Genomic DNA, 24687 nt, shown 5'->3' on the forward strand with positions numbered 1-24687 from the left:
CCTCTACAAGTGGTTGTGCTTTTGTGTACTTTACTGTACGGCACTGTACAGAGTTCAGTAGTACAGTATCTTTATTTCAAGGCCAGGATGTCTGAAAGCAAGCATAAAAACAGCAGTGATGTAGCTGGTACTGCTAAGAAGTGCCAAGTGATAATGATGGAAACAAAAGTTAAAATCATTGAGAGAGTGGAGTGAGGAGAAAATTAAGTGTCGCTTCTTCTCATAACATGAATCATTCAACCATCAGCATAATTATAAAGAATAAGAACAACATCATGGAACATGTGAAATCTGCTGTGCCGATGATGTCGACAATAATATTGAAGAAGTGTGGGAAAATGTTGGAGGAGATGGAGAAATTTCTCAGTGTGTGGATGCAGGATCAGGATCAGTGTCCAATCATGCTCAGCTTAATGATGATTCAAGAGAAGTCTGAAAGCCTTTATGAAGACTTGAAGAAGAAACATGGCAAAGAATCAGAGGTGCATCTTTTAATGCCAGTCATGGCTGGTTTCATTTGTTCAAGGCTAGAACCAACCTTCGCAATGTAAAAGTAAGTGGCAAGGCAGGCAGCATGTGCATATATGGTAGATGCCCAGGAATTTCCTGAAATGCTTTGAGAAATTATTGATGTAGGTGCATACATTGATGTAGGATGACACATGACTGTACTGGAAGAGGATGCCAGACGAAAGTTACATCTGTTAAGGAAGAAAAGTTGACGCCAGGCTACAAAGCAGCAAAGGATAGGCTAACTCTGTTGTTTGGTGGCAATGCTTCTGGCGATATGAAGCTGAAGCATCTTTTAGTTTACCATTCAGAGAACCCAAGAGCCCTTAAAAACATACCCAATGGCTCTCTTCCTGTTGTGTGGAAGAGTAACCCCAAAGCCTGGGTTACACAGGCCATTTTCCAGGACTGGTTTTTCCACCAATTTATCCTGGAGGTAGAGAAATATTGCTTGGAGAGCGATGTCCCATTCAACATCCTTTTGCTGCTTGACAGTTCTCCGGCTCCCCTCCCACCCCGCCCTCCATTCACGGATGACTTTCATTCCAACGTCAAAGTAGTGCATCTGCCACCTAATATTACATCGCTCATCCAACTATGGACCAGGGAGTTAGAGCGACTTTCAAGAAATATTATTTACATCACACTTTTTGTCAGGCAGTAAAGATGAGTGGTGAATCAGGAACAACCTTGCAACTATTTTGGAAGGACTATAACATCTACAAGGCCATAAAAAACATTGACTTTGCTTGGCGTGAGGTTACAGTCATCAACATGAATGGGGTTTGGAAGAATATTTGACCACAGTTTGTTCATGATTATCGTGGATTTGAGAAGATGGATAAGGATTCCACAGAGGTCTTCAGCAATTCAGTGACCCTCAGTGAGAAGCTGGAGCTAGATCTGCAAGAGGATGACTTCACTGAACTCCTTGCTGTGCAACATGAGGAGGTTACTAATGAAGACCTGATGGAATTGGAGGTCGACAGAAAGGATAAAGAGAGACAACAGGTAGAAGAAGTAACCAAAGAACTGAAGAGATTCACAACACAGGAAATGGCAAGGGGATTTTCTTTATTTGAGGAGGCACTGTTAGTTTTTGAGGCACAGGACCTGAACATAGAATGATACACGAAATTTGCAGCAGCCATTCAGAACGCAATCCAGTGCTACAGTGTCATCTATGAGGAGGAAAAAAGAGCTACTACCCAGTGATAGCTACTACTATCATTTTTTCAAGAGGGCAGATAGAATTGAATCCAGTAAGGAACCAGAACCTGTGCCATGAACATCAGCCATGAGTGAAATTGCAGCTTGCCCTCCATCTCCTATTGCCGATGATCCTTCAGTTCTACCATCTCCCATCTCCTCTCCCTCTTCCATTCAGTAACTCTTCTTGTCTGTTCACTGGATACCAGCCCCTGTATGCCAGCTATTGTACTATCTACTGAACTTTTCAAGGTACTATACTGTAAGATTGAAAATGTTTATTTTATGTTTGTTTTATTTTATGTATTTATTGTATATTATGTATTTTATGTATTATTTGTGTGAAAGGTATTATAAACCTGTCACAGTACAGTACTATATAGCTGACTGTGTTAGCTGGTACCTAGGTTAAATGTATTGGACTTATAAACAAATTGGACTTACACTCTCAGAATGGAACTGGTTCATATGTAGGGGACTTACTGTAATTTAATACTTTGGCATATAATATATACCTTAATTTACAAGTATGAAAAATGAACTCTTGGTTAACACAGAACTGATGATAGTTATTGGTACTGATACATTGACCTAAGGGGCCCAAATTCTTAACAAAGAAATCATCATGATAAGGATATGTTTAAAGGAGAGTGCAAATTCTGTGTATGAATAAGGTTGATAGAACATGGACTACATGGGTGATTTTTATCAATAATCTTGCAATTCCAGTCCTTCCCTGGACATGAAAAATTTATATATTCAAGATAGTAAAGCATCTAACCAGCTGGAGTTTTAAAAGTGCCTAAAGAAGTTTTCTTAAAATAAACCATCCATTTATTTATTAAATGTATTTTATTTACTTATTTATTTTTTGCCACAGAAACATCTTTATTGAAGAGAGTAGGGGTCATGCTGAGTTGGAGACATGCAGTGAAGGGACATTCGTGAGCTGTCCTTGGTTTCAGGGTCTGCCCTTGACCCCCTAGGTCTTCAGAATCTCCATCAGGCTCTTAGTCTGGCCAGGGTGCTGTGAAGTCCTTCAGTGCCAGTAACTTAGGTTTCGTGTTTTGGAACTGTGACCAGAATGTACATTGAAATAGGGGGTCCAGGATTTGGGATTCCCTCAAGGCCTTGGTGCCCCTCATGTATTAGAGATGTAGGCTTGAAAATCTGGGGCATTGCGGCTGGGGGTCTTGGAATTTTGGTGTCTAAAGATCCATGGACTCAGGGCATTGAAGTCCTCTGGTTTCCAGAGATGAGAATTCCTGTTTGTTGTCCCCTAGTGCCTACGAATAGGGCTTGAGGTGCCCCGGGAGCCCGGAATGCATATCTGGACCACAGTCTCCTCCATCCCAGGCACAAGGACCTCCATGACTGGGGTTTCCTAGAGGCTTGGATTTTTAAAATTTGGGATTCCTGGGGGATTTGGTGTTTCCATGATTTGGGGGTCCTGGGGGATTTGTTGTTTCCATGATTTGGGGGTCCTGGGAGTTAGGGTTTTGGAGTCTCCTAGGGGTTGTGGGACTTGGGGACCCAGGAAAGTCTGGGACATGTACTCTGGGGTTTGGAATCCTCAGAGTCCCAGAATGGGGCCTTCAAATTTTGGGGTTCCCCAAAGGGGGAAATAATTACTTAAAAAATAGAGAATTTTCTGGGAGCCTGGCCAGCACAGGTGCTGTGGGCTGAATGGGGTGGGCTTCATACAAGGTACTGGGGGTTTCTTGAGAGTGCAGAGGACAGGAAGACTTGGCGGCCCTGTAATTAGCACTTCCAGGACTGTTTTGGGGCCTGTAAATTGGAGGTGACAGTGGGCTGGTTGATGTAGGTCTCTTCTTGAGGGGTAAGAGCAGGGTTTGTTTTTAATGGAGGGAGTCTCTGATTGCAGTGTAAGCATTTGGGGGTGACCATGGGGGTCAAAATATCTTGAGGGGACTGATGTTAAATGTGAGTCTGTTGCTCTAGAGGTGTTTCTTTCAAGGGGACTTGATGGGGGTGTGGGGGGAATCTTTGTTAATAAGAAAGGGTTCTGAGCCAGTGACTCAGGAATGTTCTGCTGTAGAGCATTATGTAGAGAAAGCTACCATCATTTGGAGTGATGTGGAAATCTGTTTTTGGGGGGTCTGATCTGAGGGGTTGGGACTAGCCTAAAGGTACTACACTTAGGGAATCTTTTTCTGGGTAACATAGGGTCTATATTTGGGGGGTTATCACAGGGGAATCTGTTAATAATGGGGCCTTAGTGATCGAGGGCTGGCTAACGGAGTCTCTCTTCTGGATACGTTACTGGGAAACGCTATCTCAAGTGACTAGGGGGCTCCTTGTGTCAGGAGATGCTAGAGGGGGCTCTGTGTCTCTGTGGAATGTCCAGAGCCTCTAAGACTGCATCTCCGCCCTCAACATCAAGGGAAACCAGCAGCAGAAGAGCAACCTAGAGATGGAACTCTCTGATGTGATGTCCTTTGGGGTCCAGACTGTTGTGAAGGTGTTTTGGTCTGCATCATTGTCACTTGATTCACTTTTGGCTCCAACACTGTCCCCAGGGGCATTAGTGAATCCACCAATCCTCTGAATTCCAGATGCTGGTACAAAGACTCCATGCCGAGGGGGGCAGGTGAAGTACCAGACACTGAAGACAGAGCCATCATGCTTGCTGATGGTCTAGCTGGATGCCATACCAGTAAACTGGGACAAAGTCTGGCTTCCCACAGAAGTGCACAATCCCTTGCTTCTGGCCTGTGATGAGGACTTGGTCTCCAACCTCAGCCTTGGCTCCCTCACGCTGCTGCAGGCCACCCAGAGTCAGGGCTGACGGGTGCCTTTTCTTACCTTTGTGTTCCCTGCGATCTTTGCCAGTGACTTGGGAGAAGTCCATCCAGGGAGTCCGAGGTGTGGAGGTGACAGATCAGGAAGGTGCGCCCACTGCCTTGGAGATCTTGGACAAAGAGGCAAAGAGACCCTGCTTGGGAGGGCAGATGAAGTACCTGACACCCCCAACACTGCCATCATTCTTGCCCTCAGGTTCATCAAGCTGCATGCCTACCCACCAGCCATTGGCAAACTCTGGGGTCTTTCAGAACTGTAGCTGTGGGTCTTCTGGCCATCCAGTAGCATGCAGTCTCCCAGGTGCAGGCCTAGTGTGCTGAGCATGGCATTGCCTGGGACGTTGTCATAGTTAGGTAGCGTGACCCTAGGGAGGGCGCAGGAGAGCGGCACAGCCTCCTCCAGTAGCGTCCACAGCTCCTTGGCCACCAGCACCCCTCGGCCTTGTCCAGGGATATGTCCATGGGGCAACTTCTCTGGGACAACCTCCGCTGGCACGGGTCCCTTTCTGTTCCGAAGTGCCGGGTTGGCGCCATGTTCCAGCAAATTATTTGGCCGTGCCCAGCCCTTCAGCGATGTGCAGGGCTGAGCCGTGGCTGAAGTCACTGCACTTGGAGTTCACCACTCGGGGCCATACACCCTTCAGTAGCATGTGCACGAGACCGGGCACGTCGAAATAGGCTGAGTAGTGAAGCATGTTCATGTTGGTCCAGCAGCTGTGCAGGATCACGTCTGCGCGCAGCACCAGCAGCTGCTGCAAGAGGCGCACAGCCGTCGCGGGGAACTCGACTCCGTGGGCCCCAGCCTTGTAAGTATAATGGAGCAGTGTCATGTTAGGTCAGCCCATCACGTGGCAGCCTCATCGCAGAATCTCATTGCCAATGACATCGATCTTGTACTGGACTTGGGGCACCCACTGATGCACAATGGTGAACAACTCAGCGATGGTGGTCTGCGGGTCATACAGAATCTCTTGAAAGGCAGAGTCGTTGGGGTCAAAGAAGGTGAAGGCGTAGTCCTGGGGGTGGGGGGGGCGTGCTGAGGAGTAGGCTTCTGCCAGCGCTCCTGGGTGGGGCTGGGGGGCTCTGGGACAGGCTCATAGTCCTCCTCGTCTTCTTCCTCCGCCCTGAGCGGTGGGGCCATAGGGGTGGGACCTGTCTTAGTCATGGTCCTTAGTGGCCCTAAGGGGCCAGGTGCAGAGTTGGGGGTGGACTTCAGGCAAATCCTCGGGTGAATGGGGCTGAAGACCAAAGCTGAAATCGGGGAAACTGGAGTAACTGGGTGTCGGTGTCTGGGGAAGTGATCGGGAAGAAAGAGACTGAGAGAAGGGGACGAGGCACATAAGCAGACGGGAGATGGGGTGGAGAGGGTTATTCAATGTATTTTTGAGCAGCAAGTAGTGCCAGGCACTGAGGTAAGTGCTGAAGACACAGTACAGAAAAGGCCTGAACCAGTGGAGCATAAGTGAATGTAGATACTGCATCCCTATACTTGTTCAGGAAATGTTAGAGCAAGCAACTTACAGCAACATACCTGGGCAAGGACAGAGACCTTCTTAAAACCCTCTGAGTCACTGTTCACCCAATTCAACTTTGATTCCTTCTGTTGGTTTAGAAAAATTTTTATTGCCAATGTTATGCTAATGTTTTAGTGGCTGCTACTCTTTTGTTATATTTACTAGTTTGTTTTATTTTTATATTCTGCATGTAAGTAATATCATACAGTATTTGTCTTTATCTGTCTGACTTATTTCACTAAACGTAATACTGTCCAAGTCCACCCACGTTGCATGTATATTTTCAACTAATGTTTTTGTTACTTTTGGATATGTGCCCAGGAATGGAATTGTGAGATCATATGGTAGCTCTAATTTTAGTTTTTTGAGAAACCTCCATACTGTTTTTTCCACAGTGGCTGCACCAATTTACATTCCCACTAACAGTGTACAAGGGTTCCCTTTTCTCCACATCATCACCAACATTTGTTATTTGTGTTCTTTCTGATGATAGCCATTCTGACAGGTGTGAGGTGATATCTCTTGGTGGTTTTCATTTGCATTTCCCTGAAGATGAATGATGTTGATTATGTTTTCATGTTCCTGTTGACCATCTGTATGTCTTTGGAAACATGTCTATTCAGTTCTTCTGCCCATTATTTAATCTGGTTGTTTGTTTTCTTGATGTAGATTTGTATGAGTAGTTTAAATATTTTGGATATTAACCCCTTATTTGTCATATCATTTGCAAATATTTCTCCCATTCAGTAGGATTTTGTGGCTGCTACTTTAAAATTTTGTTTTATTAAAAAAAGTTGAACTCTAAAGTGAAAAAAATGTATTAACTGAGGAGAGCTATGTAAATATCTCATGAGAAAATCTCTCCTAGAAGTTCTCCTTTGTTTTCTCCTAAATGAAAATGCTGTGATGATTTCTTCTGAGTTATCTTTTAGTCAGGAAACAACAACCCACTCAGTCATGATAATTTTTTAAAAGTTATTTGAAAAGAGTATAAAATATGCTTTGCCTGCCTTTTGAAAAAATGTTATACTTTTATTGGGCTTGCAGCTTCTAGCTATCTCCACTATAATCTCGAAAACTCATTGCATAGTATTCTTCCTGAATATTTAATCATATTAGAATAGAGTAATCCTTAAACATAATTAAAGTGCTACTTTTTCAAACAGTGTATTAGAGGAGAGCAGAATTGTTTGCCAGATGGGAAAGGTGAATCTGGCACAGAAGATGAGCAAAAGTGAGCTAGAATGAGAGTATCCAGCTAATGTGAAGGATGCTGAGTGAAAATTCCAGCTACCGAATACTTAAGAAAGGAAAAGAAGAGACAGTTGATAAAAAACTTTAGTTCCATGGTCAGTAACTGAAGAAATAGACTTGTTGTGGTATATGAGTGCAATACAGTAAAAGAAGTATTTGAAAAAAATATGATATGAAAGTTTCTAAGTAGCCTCGTGAAATAAATCAGAATTGCAAAGTGAAAGAACACAGATTTAGAGTTTGAAGACCTGGGTGCTGTCCTTTATTCCTTTCCTTGCTTCATTGTTCTTGCAAGGAACCGCCTGTTGGATTGTTCAGCTGGGTTTCCCTTTCTCAATTTGGTAAGGTCTCAAATGGATGGTAAATGGTGTTTGCCTATCTGCAAGGTGGATTTTTTTCAGCATTCAAAAAGTTCTTGTGCTCGAGCCTCTTTGTCAGGGGCAAACCTCTAAACAAGGAAGACTTGGATTGCTCTGGTGGGCATGCAGGGGGTGGCAGGCTGGGCTGACCTTCTGAAGGGGGAATGGGACATCTCTCTGTTCTCAGGCTTCCCCCAGGACTCAATCCCACAGGACATCTGTATAGCTATCCTCAAGGACACTAGAGTCAACTGCATCAGGCAGTCCCTCTCTCCTTCTTCCACAAAATGAACATACACAGCGAGTAGTCAGAGTCAATCCAATTCTGCATGTTGCTGAAGGGATTCACTGCAGGAAGCCACCAGATGCTCTCAGCCATCAGGGCATTGATGGTCCTTTTCTAAGGCTCCTTTCAGGGCTTGGATATCCACCCTCCCTAACGCTGCATCTCAAAGGTTAAAAGTAATGCCTGATTTCTTGGAATCACGTCCAACATCAGATAGTTTAAGACCCTTCAGCCTCCCTACCAAGATGCTTGTGTCTGTCAAGTCCTTTCATCAAAGACATGGAAGAAGCATTGGGTTGGCCAAAAAGTTCATTTGGGTTTTTCCATAACTTCTCAGGGAAAAACCCAAATGAACTTTTGGCCAACCCAGTAGTATCAAGAATTGGCATTCAGGTCATAATCTTTCCCCAGCCTCCTTCACCACTCATTTAAAACATTTATTCTGCAAACGCTGGTTGGGAGAAGGTAAACATTTAATTGTTCTATAAGAACAATGCTCTAGGATCCATTAGCATTAAGTCTGTTCTCTGTAATGAAGGTTATCCTTTGATTTGTTTTTATCCCAATGAGAGAAATTGTAGGCTCTCAAGAGCGGAGATCAGCCAAAGGAACTTCAGTTTTCCTTTACTACCTATGAAATGAGGGTCAGACAACATCTGGATACTATCTACAATGCTCCTGTCCTTTGCCTGAAAATGGGCTTTTTACTTTGTTCTAAAGATCCAGAGTACCAGCAAAGCTCGTAGCACTCAGTGCTGGGGACAGAAGGTGATTGTTTCTACTGAAACTGTACAAACATAACATGGCTAGGGCCAGGAAGGGAGCATTTGGCACTCTCTTACTGCCTTTCTCGGTGAAGAAATAGATTATTATTAAATATGTTAACATTATATAGATTAAATAATCAAATATGCTTATTTGTTCCAGGTTCTAAGAATACAGTGAACAAGATAGCCCTCATTGAGCTTAGATACTAATGTGTGGAAAGAGATAAAAAAGCAAAAAGCAAAGAAAGGAATAAACAAGCTCATTTCAGACAGTAATATGCTATGAAGAAAGGAATCAGGGCAACAGCACTGAGGGCCTGGGGAAGCAGGTTTAGAGGGGACATCAGCCACAGTCTCTCTGAAGAGGTAACAAAGGACTGAGATCTGAATGAGAAGGAGCCTGGAGCCCTGGTCTTCTAGGAGCTGGAACATAAGGCAATGAGCCAGGAAGGAGTTGAGCCTTTTTAGGGACAGAGATAATGTCAGTGCATATATATCATGACTTTAGTGAACAGCAGAGAGAGTGATATGAGGTCAGATAAGCAGGCAGGGGCTGAATCATAGTGGTTCTTCTTGGCTTTATTCTAAACATAATAGAAGGCCTAGGTAGTATTTATCTGGACAGTGAAATAACCAGTTTTATATCTTAAAGGGAATATTAGGGACATAATAAGGAAAATAGATTAAAATGGAACTAGACTGGAAACGGGACAGGGTTGGGACAGTGTTGAGCAGTGCACGTACCAGTGCTGTCGTCTGTGCTGCCACAGTGAGAGGGGAGGAGAGTGAGCATGGACTCAAGGGTGATGCCTAGATTTCTGACTGTGCAAAGGATTTAATCGTGATGTCGTCACTGAGATGGGAAAGATAGTGAATGTGAGTTTCCTTCTTGTCTCTCTTCTTAAAAAGGAAAGCACCGTGTTTAATAAAAAATTTAAAAAGGCAAAAGACAAAGACAATCATAAAAAGGAAAATAAATACCTTCACATGAAGGTACATAGGGATCAAAAATGAAGAGGTAGAAATTTGTTAGTTTGAGGTGAAAGAGAACAATCCAGGAAGATTTCCATGTATAAAGTGATGAAGCCATGACAGAAAATTGATAGGGTTAGGGAACAGCTAATAATCCAGTTTTCCTAAAGCATCACATCTGAGGTGGACAGTAAACAGTGTGTGGATGGAACACAGATTGGGACGCAGGGCTTGTGTTCTCAAGACAGTGAGTGCTCACAGAATGACCTCACCAAGCATCGGCTTTGGAGAGACCCTCAGGTATGTGGACGAGGGATCTGAGTCAAGGGTATGCTACTTAGTTGTTCTACTAAAACCTGATCATGGTAAGATCTTTCATAGCAGTCCAGACGTGAGACAAGAAAGGTTGAATGAGGGCAGAATTCAACTTTTGCTTTTAACTAGTTTTTGTCCCTTTGAACAAGCTATTTCTGGCCTTGTTTTCACATCTGGAAAATGAATAGGTAGGTGCAATCCAACTTGTGGAAAATGAACAACTTGATTAAAAAATGGACAAAATATATGAAAGACACTACATAAAAGAAGATTTACAGGTTGCAAAGAAGCATATGAAAAGGTGATCAACAACCTGTGCCATTAAGCAAATGGAAATTAAAATAATGAGATATGACCACACACCGATTAGAAAGGCAAAAATTCAAAACACTGACAACACCAAATGATAGCAAGGCTATGAAGCAGCAGAAACTCTTATTTATTGTTGGTGGGAATGCAAAATATGGTACAGCCACTTCAGAAGACAGTTCGGTAGTACCTTACAAAACTAAATATACTCATCGTACAATCCAGCAATCATGCTCCTTGGTATTTACCCAAAGAGGCTGAAAATTAATACGAATGTTTAGAGAAGCTGTATTCATAATTACCAAAATTTGGATGCAACAAAGAAGTCCTTCAGTAGGTGAATGGGTAAATAAACTGGTATATCCTGACAGTCGAATATTATTCAGCGATTAAAAACTGTGAGCTATCAAGCCATGAATAGACATGGACTGAACTTAAATATATATTACTAAGTGAGACAAACCAATCTAAATAGATGGTTTATGATTCCAATTATATGACATTCTGAAAAAGGCAAAACTATGGAGCCAGTAAAAGAATCAACGGTAGCCAAGGGCAGTGGGGAGGGAGGGATGAATAGGTGGAGCACAGAGGATTTTTAGGTCAGTGAAACTGTTCTGTATGATACAATAATGGTGGATACATGTCTTAGTCATTCAGGCTGCTATCACAGAATACTGAGTGGCCTATAAACAACAGAAATTTATTTCTCACAGTTCTATAAGTTAAGTCCAAGATCAAGGAGCTGTCATATTCAATGTCTGGTGAGGGCCTACTTCTTGGTTCATAGATAAACTTCTTTTTCTCTGTGTCCTCAGATGGCAGAAGGGGTGAGGGATCTCTGATGTCTCAAATAAGGGCTCAAATTTCATTTTATGAGGGCTCCACCCTCAAGATTTAATCATATCAAAGGCTCCTACCTCCTAATACCATCACATTGGAGGTTAGGATTTCAACATATGGATTTTAGGGGGACTCTATAGGAATACATGTCACTATGACTTTGTCAAAACTCTTAGAAAATATCCCCCACCAAGAGTGAGCCCTAATATAAACTATAGACTTTGGGTGATAATGATGCTTCAATGTAGGTTCATTAATTGTAACATCTGGTGGGGGATGGTGACAATGGGGGAGGCTATGCTTTGGGGGTGGGGGGCAGAAGGTGTATGGGAAATTTGTGTACCTTCCTCTCACTTTTGTTGTGAACCTAAAACTGCTGTAAAAAATAAAGTTTATTTACAAAGGCAACCAGGATATGGCATGATGCTATGATATAAAGACCATTTTTATCAAATTGAAACAGCTCACGCAAGCTTAACAAATTCTGGTGCTGGATAAGTATGTCTTTGCTCATCAGAGGTAGGAGGCTGCTAAAACCTCCTCTTTCTGGGCTGCCTGGTCCTATTCATGGCTCCCCAGTGAGTGATGAGGGTGGAAGCTCTATTACCCCCATTTATAGACTCACAGGTTAAGTAATGAATGTGAGGCAAATCACAAGCAGGAATTTAGTGGTAGAAAACGTTTTAAATGCCTCATATTTCTCATCTTTATCCCAGTTAACTTACTCCTTTTTTATTTTCCTCTTGTCTGAGATCCTGTCAGCCTAGGCCTATTCAGAAATTAAGCATGCTGTAATCAAATGAGCATAGATTTCTGAATCAGAGCTCCAAGTCCTTTAGTCTACATACATTATTATAGGCTGTATGGGGGATGCCCTTCCAAATCCATGTGTTCTTTTTGAAAACAGAAAAGGCAGTCAAAGAATATCATTCTGCCCTTGTTGTTAAACTGGTATTATTGCTGTTGCTGTTGGTGGTGGTGATGAAGTTGAGTTTTTGACCTGTGTGTAAAGTGTGTTACTGGCAGCTATCTGACTAAGGAACTGAGACTAGTGAAGCAAATGATTAGATAAATGTAGACATCAGATAGGCAGCTTTCTAGGCCTAAAGACAGACATTCTGAGCTCTAGTTTGGATTCTGTCTGTGTGACATTACAAAAATCAACTTTCCTCTGTCTACTACCTATTTTCTTATCCATAAGTGGAGTAACAGAAAACCTGACACCACTTCTGGAGATCTGAAGAAAACTCAAACTACTCTAGGTAGTGAGCCTCTAGGTAATCACATTTACATGCATGTGTGTCTGTTATGTGTACATTAGAAAGAGAACAAAAACTGAGGGCAAAGGATCAGGTAAAGGGAAAAGCAGAACATAGAGCAGCTTGATATTCATATGAAATATGTTATTGTGAAGAAATTTTAAAACATACAGAAGACATCTAAAAGAGTCAGGAAAGGGTTAGCAAGAACAACAGAAGTGTGACTCAGGGCACAGAGAAATGGGGTTGAGTAGCTCACATTATAACAAAATGGGCAATAAATGATAGCATAGTCATTGTCGGTACGTTGGAAATTGACTTACAAAGCTTGATGACATCTAAGTTCACAGTGTGAATAGATAAAACTGTTATGTCAAAATTATTCATGTAAAGCATCTAGCTCATAAGATCTTTTTTTTCCAATTCTTATGAACTGGCTAGTTTGGGCATAACTTCTATTTGTAAAATCATGACTACAACATGATCTTTCATTAATGTCTCCCTTCTGAAAGGTAATCTTTTGTCTAATTTCCTCATTTCAAATTATTTCCAGCCATGTTCACTGGCTTAAAATCTAAAAAAGAATAACCATCAAATAGTCACACCTTTCCAAAGTTTGAAAACCACTGGCTTATGTATGAGATAAGAAGAAAAGACCTACCCTCTGTCTGCAGGAGCTGTAAGATCCCATACTTTCACATGGGGCCCAGCTCTGACTGTTTCAGAGGATAACGGGGTGAAATATCAGTTTAGTGCCTTTCTCTCCCCTTTTACAATTCTAAGAGTAGTGTGAGAAAATCTGTTTTTATGTATTTGACTTGGAATAAAAATAATTTCCTACTTTAAAAAAATAATACAATACATCAAGAGCTTAAAGAAGATATAACACATGATTGTGGCATTACTGTACAATGGTAGGATTTAGGTTGTTTAATTTCATGATAAAAAAATTTAGGGGACATGCCAATTTTATGAAGAGTTTAGTTTTAAAACTGTGGGCAAAAAATAAAATTATCTGTATAGAACTCTGGAGACACTACGTTATGTAGCAATTATTATTGCGAATGTGTGGTCCCACTGCCTGGGTCAAATTCAGGCATTGGTGCTTATTATCTGTGTGGCTTAATGTAAACGTTCAAGGCCATGAATTCTCTTATTGATAAAATTAAATTACCAATAATAATAAACAAAACAGTATGGCTGGTTGGATGATTAAATAAATAAACATATGTAAGTTGCTTAAGATAATGCCTCACACACAGGGAGCACATATTAAATGTTAGCTATTGTTTTTCCCATGCAGATTACAGGATCTCCAATTCTGATATATTATCTATTTGAAATCATCAGGCAAGTCTGTTATATCCACCTTATTTTATTTCTTTGAAGAATTTTAGTTAAAAGAGAAATCTTCAAGTGTTAAATGCACATGAATACATTTTATCCTACATTTTTCTAAAGTAGTAAAGACTCTCAGGACAATACTAAATTATGAAAAACTTGCTATTGACTATTTATCCTTGGAAAGTTAAGGCCTTGGGTGAAAATGTGTTATAGAAAAACCCTGATTTGATGAATTAAGGAAGATTCAGAACCATGAATCAGTGTTGAGCTGCTTTTTTTGTATGGTACATTTAACCAGCAGTCAAGTCTGAAGCCAGCTTTGACTGAATATCTGGAAAAGATATAATCCTAAAAAGTCTACAGCTAGAGCATATTTAGACTTAGTGATCATAATATCATTGGTATGAAATGAAGGTCTATGGAAGAACAATAAAACAAAAATACTGACTTTTAAAAGAAGGTTTTGTAGAAATGCAACTGGAAAGAGAAAAGTGAAATGCTTGTGATGAAATAGAAGACTCATGTAAATCACTCCATAAAAGCAAAAATTAATAAAATATCAACATAAGCCAAAAATATTCAGGGAGTGTGAGGAGGGACATTACCCATCTTAAAATCAGATAATTTTTTAATATAAAAGAAAACTAAAAAGGCCAAAAAATTTTAAAGAAAAGAAATACTTAAGACAAACGTTTTAAATTCAGTTCATTTAGAAAAGATGTATAAATAAGGAAAACATAAGATATCAGTTCATTAGTTCAAATCAGTAGTCTCACTTCAAATTACATGGTAATATACTTGGTCAGTGAGCAACACAGGTCAAAGTTAGAGGATATGTTGAGGTTCTTCTAAATGTTCCTGCCATTTCTAGTGCCTTATTATCATAACAAACGTTAAATTGTACCCATCTGCAAGTGTTCTTATATCATTTATCTACTAAGTAACTTCTCTTGCAATTCTATATAACAGTATATTCCATAAACTTCCCAAGTTTCATTACATACATATTAAAGTGGACTTCCTTATTGATTTTCTTTCAATATGTGTGTAAATATTTTAGCAAATTATACTGGACACTGATTGGCAACATTCTTGGGATTTTCAAATTATTCTTAATTTTTTTAATTTTGAAAGCAATATTTGCTTAGTACAAAAAGTAATATGATACAAAGATAAGTAATGAAAAAGTTAATAAACTTTTCATGACATCTCTCCAGCACACCCTCCTGAAGGTTAAAATAATAGGATGGTGTTTATTTTCACTTTTTCCACTGTTCTTTTATTTTTTCTATTAAAAAATGATTATAGTATTCATGTTGCTTGGAGAAATTCTCTTTTAACTGAATGATATATCATGGTCAATCCTCATGGTCAATGAGACAGAACTCACTCTTTTTAGTAGCTAATATTTTTCCATAGAATATGGAATATACTATGTATATATGTATAATTTACTGATACATTTGACCTTTCTATTTATGGAAGTTTAAAAGCAGTCTGCTGCTTTGTGACTACAATTATGATAATTATTTTATTACATGACCTTTATGTTGAAGTTAGATTCTCTGAAAAGTATTATTGTGTCAAATGATGTGGATTTTTTTTTTTATTGCCAGACTTTCCAAAATGGTTTTATTAATTCACAGTTCTGCTAACAGGATATTAAAGGGTTTATTCCCCATAACTTTGCTAACGATAGTAAGTCATCATTTTTTAATTTGCTGTCTATATGGGTAAAAAATTGTATCTCACAGTAAATATCTTCTTATTAGTCATCTGGATCTCCTTTCTGAATACCCTATTCACTTTTCTATCAGGTTATTTGTAAATTTTAAGACTCTATTTGTAATAACTTCTGTTTCAAAGCATGATGGGATAACTGGGAGCAAATTTACCCTCCTGTCTGACAAAAACAAAAAAGTGGGAAATAATTTTTTAAAACTCCAACATTTTCAAAGTTGTGGAATGAAGGCAACTCAGGATCATCATCTTTGAGTGATGGGAAACAAATGAGGTAAGCCCTATGATTTACTGCCTTGAGAAAGTCTCCAAGCCATGACATAGGGAAGAAAAATTCAGGCAGAGCTCAGAAAACTTCCTGAGTTACAGAGACATTGTTGAGGGTCCACGGAGACCAAGGTGGTTAGACAAAGTTTCCAGGAAAGAGTAATGAAGAGCTGCAAAATTAGACAACTCTGCAAATCTAAAGAGGATCCATTTTGAACATTCAACAGAGTCCTTTTCATTGCCTGTGTGAGAGGAAACTACCCAGGGTCAAGAAAAAAGCAACACCAGAAAAGACTAGAAGAAGCTGTTGATGTTGCTCACAGGGGACCAGGAGTGGAGACTGATCAACTACACTGGAAAGCTTCTAATCATGAGGATGCTGGGTCGGGTGCTGAGAGGGTCTTTCATCAGTGTGGGGAATGACTAACCCTGGATTAAACAGCTCTATGTAGTTGTCTGACAATTCTTAAAAGCAAGACACAGTAGGATCAATCTGTTTATAAGTAACAACCACATTCCAGAATAAAGTTCAACAATATATAGTAATAAAAACATAAAAATTCACAATGTCTAGCAACAATCTAAACTTACCAGGCAAGCAAAGAAGCAATAAGATATGATCAATAATCAGGAGAAAAATCAATGAATTGAAACTGATCCAGAACTGTTACAAATGTTCGAATTAGCTGTCAAAGGTTTTAAAATAGTTATTAAAACTGTATCCCATTTAATGAAACAGTTAAGTAGACCTAGTGGGGAGGCCTAACTTGAATTTCTAGAGATGAAAATCACAATGCGTGAATTGAAAACTACACTGGATAGGATCATAACAGATTAGATCCTGCAGAAAAAAGATAAATGAACTTGAAAAGATGGCAACAGAAACTGTCTAAAATAAGCACCAGAGATAAATAAGAATTAGAAAAAAAGGAACAGAAAAAAAGAGAACATGAGTTACTAATATCAGAATCAAGAGAGGTCATATCAGTATAGATCTTACAGATATTAAACATAATAAGGAAATATTATGACCAACTTTATGGCAATAAGTCAACAACCTAGATAAAGTGGATAAATTCTTTGAAAGACAAAAGCTGCCAAAATTCACTCAAGATGATATAGATAATAATTTTTCTTTTCACAAAGAAAAATTCATTCTTGGATGACTTCATTGATGAAATTAACCAAGTGTTTACAAAAGAAATATTACTAGTCCTCCACAAAGTCTTTCAGAAACTTGAAGAGCATGGGATATTTGTCTGACCAAAAAATAAAATAAACCTCAGCAAAATAAGAATAGAAGCAAACTTTCTTAACCTGATAAAAAAGATCTATGTAAAACCTACAACTAATATCATATTAATGATGAAAGACTGAATTATTCTGCCTCAAATCAGGGAAAAGGCAAGACTGCTCACATCGCTACTACCTAACACAATATTGGAAGTTCTGGTTAATGAAACAGGACAAGGAAAAAAAAAAAAGACATCCAAATTAGATAAAATGCTTTTGTTCACAGATGACGTATTTGTCTATGTAAGGAATCTAATGGAATTTACTAAAAAGTTAGTAGAAGCCATTAATGAACAAACTCAGGAATTCTGTAAGATATAGAATACATATAAAATAAATTATATCTTATGTACTCACAATGAATAATTAGAAATTAAAAATACAAAAACATGTCCTTTATAATAACATCAAAATATGAAATAGAGATACTCTTGTAAAAGATGTAAAAGACCTTTACACTGAAATTTATAAAGCTGGTAAGGGAAATTAAGGAAAATCTAAATAAATGGAGAGATAAACCATGTCATGGGTTGGAAGGCTCAATGGTGTTACATGGTCAATTCTCCTCAAATCAGCTTATTTCTTTAATGAGATCTAATTTATAGTGTCATTCTGGGGACAGTAAGTGGGCCATGGGGACAGGTGGGAGGAAGAGATTTTTTACAAAGAGCCATAAGAAAACTTTTGGAGTGATGGAGATATTAATTATTTTGAGTGCAGTGATTGTTTCACAGATGTATACATATGCCAAAATATCAAATTGTCCACTTTAAGTAGGTACAATTTTTTTTAACAATCATATTATATTTGATAAAAATTTTATATATTTCTTTTTTATTATGAATTTTAATCCTTAAACTGTAATGAACATTATAATTTTTGAAGTCTAACAATGGTCTTCACATTTTATTTATGACATCTTTTATTTTATTGTTATATAGATAAATATGTCTAGTCAGATAAACATCTTTTATCATAAAATCTAGGACTTGGGTTGTATTAAAATGTAAAAAACTAAGGTTATGTAAATATTATCTCATATTCTATTTAATATTATTTATGTTAATTTAGATTTTATTCAATTTAGAATTTATTAGTTTATTAATTTATTAATTCTAAGTAGATAAAGATATGTTAATTATACATCATTTATTATAAGTAATGGTTGTACAGAAATACATGTTAAAACTTGGAACATAATAGTTAAGCTTAATTATCCTTGCATTTCTTTTTTTATTAATCAATTAAATCATTTATTCAGTATTTATTGAAAGGCTGTAATGTATCAGTATAGGAATTCAGGAGTGAACTAAATTGACAAAAATCCTTTCCTGAAGTGAGCTAAAATTTTGGTGTTGGGGAGTGATGGGTAAAAAATAAAAAAGTAAAAAAATAATATTTGATGAAGTGCTGTATTAAATATTAAATATGTGATGATATTGCTATATTAAGAATATGTGATGATATGTGCTATATGAAAAAATATAACAAGAAAAAGAACCAGAAAATGCTGGAGAAGGTGGTAGTAATCTCAATTTTTTAACAGGGTCAACTCAGGAAAAGTCTTGTGAAGTTACTTGTGAGCTAAGACTTACGGGGGTGAATGGAGAGGTCTGGGGGAAGAGCTTTAGGGAAGTGGAGAGAGCAAAGGCAAAGGTTTTGTGGTGGGTGTATGACTGCCCTGTTGGTGAACATGAGAAAAGCCAGTGTGGCTAGAGCTCCCAGTAAGCTAGGAGTCATTGGGGATTTTTAAACAGAAGAGTGCCAAGACATGACATATGATTCAAAGGGATCACTAGATGTTCTGTGCTGAGAATAGGCGATAAGCAGGATGGAGGCCCACAGAGGACTAGGCAAAGCAGTTAGAGGCTTGTTTATTGTAGCCTAGAAACATGGTACCCAGAAAAATCAGGCACATGGGAAAGAAGCCAAACAAGGAGGAACACCTCTTTCCATGTGTTCAATACCACTCAGTTTTTCTGTATAATCACAATTAGACCACTCTACTGACCTCCATACTGGTAACTGGGTAGGGTGGTCATTAATAGAATGGATTAAATAAACCACGACCATGATAGGGGCTTGGGTTTAAAACTGCTAATAGTAACATTAAGCCATTTAATCCTTTCACTTAAATTAACATCTTTTTTATAAAGTGGTGCCCCAAACAACATTCAGGCTTGTAACTGAGTCGGTTGATATTAGTAAATACTTGCAAAATTAGTTTGGTAGAAGAGTGACCAACTAAAATTTCCAACTAAAGGTAGAACAGTTGAATGGTGCTGCTTCACAGGTACGTGCTGTATGCAGTCATTTGCAACATGCTTTAAATAACTACTTAACAGTGATTACGTCATCCAATTTACATTGGTATTTGTACAATCCATACTTTCTGAAAAGAAAAACAGGATTAAAAATTAGTGCCATTGAAGCGTTAAGGAATAATAACTAATTTGTAAAAATGTATTGAGCACATATTATGTGCCAATAATGATGAGATTTCTTGTAGTTACAAAGATAAATATTATCTTTTCTTCAAGGAATTCATAGTTTTGTGGAGTAATAAAATTTCTAATAGGGATAAGCACATGAATATCACTCAGAATATTTATTGAGCACTCACTGTGTGCTGGACATTTTGTTTTGCATGTATTATATCTTCAATTTTACATACCTATAAAGTAGGCAGTAATGTTATTGCCATTTGAAGAATGAGAAGACTGAAACAGATTAAATGACATGTCTATAGACACAGGGAGTATAAAAAATTATGAAAAATTTTTCACATAGAAATAATTATAAAAAGTGTTTTGGTGTTATAAAAATGCACTGTGGGTTTATAGATGGAGGTCCAAGGGTATGCGGGAAGCATAGCAGAAAAAGAAAGTAATGTGTGGTTCTGATTCTGGGTGACAGAAAAGAGGCCACATGACAAAAAGAACCATAAATGCAAAGGGACATGTATTTTTTTTTGAAAAGAACTGTGTGAGAGGCATTAATCTTTGCTGGTATGTGGGTGGGTAAGCTTAGGAGGAACAGGGCCTGAGCTTGGTAAGTAGTTTGAAAGCAGATTGTGAAAGTACCTTTCTTAGGAATTTGAAACTGATCGTTTAGACAGGGGAGTTTCTAAGAGTTTTAAAGTAGAATACAAGTGCTTTAGAAAGACAGTGCAGTGAAAGGACATAGAATCCTCTCCTGAGTTAGTAACTGTATAATATGATGATAGTGGAAAGCAAGCAAGGGAAAGTTTGGAGAACAAGTGTGGAAACACAAACCAGGAGACTGATGCCACCAGACAAAGGCTCAAGTCCAGATCTGTGCACTCAAGGGCTGCAGCAAACTCTGGTATGATCTGGGCCAGAGACCATCTTTGAGGGGTCTCATTAGGCAGCCAGGATTTGGGATTATTGGTCATGGAAATTCTTGGTAAAAGGTGGATGGGCACTGAGTCTTTTGAAACTCAGGAGAGAATTCGAAGCAAGATGTTTTGGTGTCATCAGCAAACTGGTGGGATCAGGCAGGAGAGTGAAGAATGTTGTCCAGGAAGAACAGCTGGATTCTTCTTATTATTTTTTAAAGTCATCTCCCATGTCTGTATAATGGAAACTTGTGGGACAGAATTTCAAACCAGTCTCTGGCTTCCTGACTTCATTCATCACCTCCTTCATCCTTAACATCCATCATCTTTTTCCAGGAGCAGTATCTATTTGACCCAATGTAGCTCAAAAGAAGCTGCCTAAGATTTGGAATATGATAGACTTTACATTACTGACTTTGTCATGAATAACTGGGCAAACAGGGAAATGTGCTTAAAGTTTAGAGAAAACAACAAGAAAAAGTAAAACAAAAATAATAAAAATATAGCCTACCTTATAGAGTCTTTAGGAAGATAAGTAATAAACATAAAGCACTAAGTAGGCACATGAAAAGTCTGTAGACTTACTTTACAGTAAGTATGGAATAACTACTATATGCTAAATATTGAGGTTATAGTTACAAGCAAGTCACCTTTTTTACCCCTAAGAAACATAAAAATCTCAATTATAAGCTGCTCTACAAAACATTAAAGAAGTTATATCAATTTTACTCATTAAAATTTGAGAATTATACTCAACTGGGTACTGACAACTTCAGAATAGTACTGCCTGTTACTCAGAAGATTACAAAGAATAGAAAACATCTCCTTCTTTTAAGTCTCCAAGCCAACTATCTCAGGGCTATCACATTTTAAAATAAATAGAATTACGACATTCTCCCACCTCAAAAGCAAAAGTTAAGAATTGATTGCCCAAACTGCCCAATCTGTCCTGTTAACACTCTAACAACTTGGTGGTCCAATGGTAACCACATTCATAATCCATCACTTTGAAAACACAGGTTGATTCAACTCACAGTAAATAGATGAAAATATGCTGTAAAGCATAAACTGTGTGATGTACATCTGTTGCTCAGATATGGAATAACAAAAGGATGAGGTATTTATTTCATATATTACAGCTGAGTTTTGCAATTAACTATAAAATTATAGCATGTAATAGTTCTGTATCTACAAATAAAATAGACTATGAGAGCAAATAATTATTAGGATTTGTTTCACAGGTGTAGAGATTGACACCATTGACATTTCCCCTCTGAGCTCCGCCCAATCTTGGATACTCCCTACACCAAAGTGCTTTCCAGCATCAAAGGAGATGCTGGCAGGGTTCTACTCACTGCTTGCACAGATGAGCAAACCATGTACCTGTGTTTATCTCAGTGTATAAAATGCAAAAATTTCCACAGAAAAATGGAAGTTTCCTATAGAAAACAATATGATTGTTACCAATTTACATTTTGATTGCCTATTCAAATTCAGTATATAATACAGCAATCCTTTTTGGCTTCTATATTCAAATCTATACTTAGTATTTGTAGTCCCTGGAACTTATTTAGTGTAAAGTGTCAAGCAAAGCTGAATGAATTCTCTGGACTTCCCTGGTGACACAGTGGTTAGGAATTCACCTACCAATGCAGGGGACATGGGTTCAAGCCCTGTTCCGGGAAGATCCCACATGCTGCGGCACAACTAAGACCATGTGCCACAACTACTGAGCCTGCGCTCTGGAGCCTGGGATCCACAACTACTGAGCCTACATGCTACAACTACTGAAGCCCATGAGCCTTGAACCCATGATCTGCAACAAGAGAAGCCACCACAGTGAGAAGCCTCTGCACTGCAACGAAAAGTAGTCCCCACTCGCCACAACTAGAGAAAGACTGCACACAGTAATGAAGACCCAACACAGCCAATAAATAAATAAATTTATTTTAAAAATATAAAATTGCTATGTGGAGACAGGTTAGTGAAGAAGAAATATGAGTCTGCTATTTGTATAATTCTCTATCTGTTGAGGCATGAGTATTTTAAATTCTGAACTATTCGTACTGTTATTCACAATGGCCAAATATCTCATACAATTACTTCATTTATTTTATTTCATATGACTTTACTCACAATATATTTTCTAACATATCTTAAGATCATATAAACATAATAAATATGCATTTTAGTGGGGGGATACAATATGACATGGATTTAACAGAGGACTACATGCCTGTCATTATATTTTTGTACTGTAGGAAGAACAATTATTCAAACAGGCACATATATTTTGTTAGGTTCTATCATACTTGATATTTCTACCCATATTTTATGGCAAAGGTAATTTATGATCTATACTTTATTTATAACTGAAAAATAGATTTCATGATGTTTTAGAAAGATTCTAAAACTAGAATTGTTTCTTGGGCCATAATATCGATTTTCTGTCTGATTCTCTTTTCCATGTTATCACTATTTCTAAAGACTACTAGCAACTCTTTGATAGTGAAATGTGAAAGTAAATAGTGCTACTTATTCAAAATATTTAATTTTAACAATTGCATAAAAATTACAAGTCTGCTACAAGCAAATATATTTCCTCTAAAAGTGGCTGAAAAAGGATCCAAATAAGGCAATGATCCTTTTTCAATCTATGGGAAGGTTGGATACAGTGCATTTTTGCTCCTGTGTGGTTCTCTATGTCACCAAAAATAGAGTGGGAAGAAGTGCTAATATAGGAAACCATAAAGAAAATAATCACTGGGGGTTAGAAACTAGAGCTCAGGAGTTTGTCAGTTTATTAGAATAACATGTGTCAGCTCTGTGTTTAAGTATGTAACAACTTTCCCATCTGTCATCAAATTATAACTTAGTGAATATTGATGTTTTATCATATGTAGTTTTAATAGTTAATATACAAATTTAAGTATTGGCCAACATTATTCTTTCTGTTTGTTTATATCTGGGAGGTATTATTATTATTATTTTGTGTTACACAGGCCTCTCACTGTTGTGGCCTCTCCCATTGTGGAGCACAGGCTCCGGACGCGCAGGCTCAGTGGCCATGGTTCACAGGCCCAGCCACTCCGCGGCATGTGGGATCTTCCCAGACCGGGGCACGAACCCGTGTCCCCTGCATCGGCAGGCGGACTCTCAACCACTGCGCCACCAGGGAAGTCCCTATTTTTTAAATATTCTAGAATAATCGTATTTTTGCCATCCTAACTAAATCAAACTTTTACAAAGTAATGTAAATTCTAAGTGCCAATAACATTTAACTTCTGTTGTGGTTTGGATGCCTTATACACATCATTTTGTGATATCCAATTGTATTTGTTATTTTTAAAAGTGTTGAAAGTAAGTTTTAAAATTAATCTTAAATGTTAAAAATATGTACCCTATTGATATCATATTTTATCTGACTCGAGTGATTGTAAAGTTTTTTCTTTCAAGTAATTATCAGAAAAACAACTTTGGAAGAAGATTCTAATTTTACTGTAGTTACAGCTTACAAGCAAGTCCTTCAGATTGATTCCTCATAGCTGTCTTTAACATGTGTGGCTCTAGGCCAACATCAAAAGCTAACATCAGTTTTTCTACCTGCATGAATTTGGCTTAGGAAATATTTTACCTAATTTCTATCACTTAGTCATGTTAATAGCAATATAACATGAGTCTGCCCAAAGGCCATTTTCTACCATCTGGATACCTGAGGGTTATTAACACCCCTCAATCATTAACATTCAACTTACTGAGAGTGAGATACGGGGAATATTTCAGAAAGTTGGAATGCATCACAAGGAGAGAGAAAATTACTCACTCAAAGTGGATTAATTTATCAAGACTCCTTGATGTTGCTAAGTTCTTGAATGTTATCATGAAATATTTCAAAACCACACTGTGAATACAAATTTGATGACAAGCAGAAAACTAACAGTCTAAAAAGAATGTAACTGTCCTTTAACAAATATTTAAATACATTAACCTACATTTACTATAAATAGATATATCTTCAAAATTGTTGGATGAAGCTGTTAATTGTATTAACTTTTTGCATGAATTTAAACATCATTTCTCTGGGATTTTTGGTCTTCTCATACACTAAATAAAGATCAAGATTATTTGACTTCTTAACCCTCTCCTCCCCAAATCTAATATCCTATAGCTTGACATTTTTATTTGTAAAGGCAATGAACACAGAAGTGTTGAGAAACAGCCAGGTTCTTATAATTGGCAATTCTTATAGGAAATGCTAAAAGAGAG

At 38.1% G+C, this 24687-nt stretch overlaps 1 protein-coding gene and 1 pseudogene across 2 annotated transcripts in view; both read right to left on the reverse strand.

Annotated features, from left to right (window-relative positions):
• KHDRBS2 (KH RNA binding domain containing, signal transduction associated 2) overlaps nt 1–24687 on the reverse strand; it is a 690124-nt gene that overhangs the window by 290059 nt on the left and 375378 nt on the right. The gene's annotated exons all lie outside the window — the stretch shown is intronic.
• LOC136129772 (CAP-Gly domain-containing linker protein 3 pseudogene) lies at nt 4093–5706 on the reverse strand (annotated as a pseudogene).

This window comes from Phocoena phocoena, chromosome 10 (assembly GCF_963924675.1).
Source record: "Phocoena phocoena chromosome 10, mPhoPho1.1, whole genome shotgun sequence".
NCBI lineage: Eukaryota > Metazoa > Chordata > Mammalia > Artiodactyla > Phocoenidae > Phocoena > Phocoena phocoena.